The sequence below is a fragment of the Chinchilla lanigera genome, unplaced genomic scaffold (genome assembly GCF_000276665.1).
Source record: "Chinchilla lanigera isolate Chin_1 unplaced genomic scaffold, ChiLan1.0 scaffold00098, whole genome shotgun sequence".
In the NCBI taxonomy this organism is placed as follows: Eukaryota; Metazoa; Chordata; class Mammalia; order Rodentia; family Chinchillidae; genus Chinchilla; species Chinchilla lanigera.
Window position 1 is genome coordinate 258397 of NW_004955499.1, and position 1150 is coordinate 259546.

The window sequence follows — 1150 nt, forward strand, 5'->3', positions numbered from 1 at the left end:
CACAGAGCACCAGGATGTCCCCTGGCTGAAACCTCACCATTCCATCCTGAGCGTTTTCCCTCCACCCTCACGGGCCATGTGGGGTGGGTGGGGGTGGGGGTATGGAAGGCAAAGGTGAGTCAGTCTCATTTTAATTGAATAAGTAGCAGCTGTCTTACTAAAAACACCCACAGATGATGGCGCAAGCCTGCACTCCCAGCACTCCGGAGGCTGAGGCAGAGGATCGTTGCAAGTTCAAGACCAGCCTGGGCTACAAAGTGAGCTCAAGGCCAGCCGGAACTGCATAGCGAGGCCCTGTCTGAAAAGACAAAAAAAACACCCGCAGAACCCGGGCTTTCCCCTAGACAGCTGTGGCCCTCTGCTCTCCTGCGCTTTAAACAGCCTGCGGCTGAATCACTTTTACCAGAGCTTCTGGGCCTTGCTTGGTGAATCAAAGCCGTTTGCTACACTCACACATTTTTCTTTTTCCTGTCCCGGCAATCAAACTCGGGACCATGAGCTAGCCAGACAGCCGCCGCGCCGCTGAGCTATGTAACCCTGGCCGCACAGATGCTTTCAATAACTGTGGTCAGCCTCTAAAAGCTCCTGTCAGCAGTTCACTGCACTCCTTTAACAAAGAGATACTATTTTGAAACACAGGATAGAGGATACTTGTTTAAAATGACTTCCTTCAGATAGACTTTTGTGTGTGTGTGTGTCTTGCCAGACAGCTCAGGCTGGCCTTGAGCGCGCTTTGTAGCCCAGCCGGGTCTAACTGCTGCAATCCTCCTGCCTCAGGCGCCCCAGGGCTGGGTAACAGGCCCGCGCCTGCACCCCTGCTTTAAAATAGACTTTCACCCAGCTTAAAGTACTTCCAATAGGTGTCGTCTTAGCCGTTTCCGTACTCTGGGAAGATATGTAGAAAATGCTCAGGTCATTATAATGTTTTCTGGTGGTGCTGGGGATCACACTCAGGGCCACGTGCATCCTAAGGAAACGCTCCATCAATGAAACACGCTTGCAGCCCCGACTTTTTTTTTTTTTTTTGAGGCAGGGTCTGTGTATGTAGTTAAGGCTGTCTTTGAACTCGCTTATGTAGCCGACCCTGGCCTCAAACATGCTGCCATCCTCCTGCCTCAGCCTCTCCCGTGCTGGGATACGGGCGCCACCA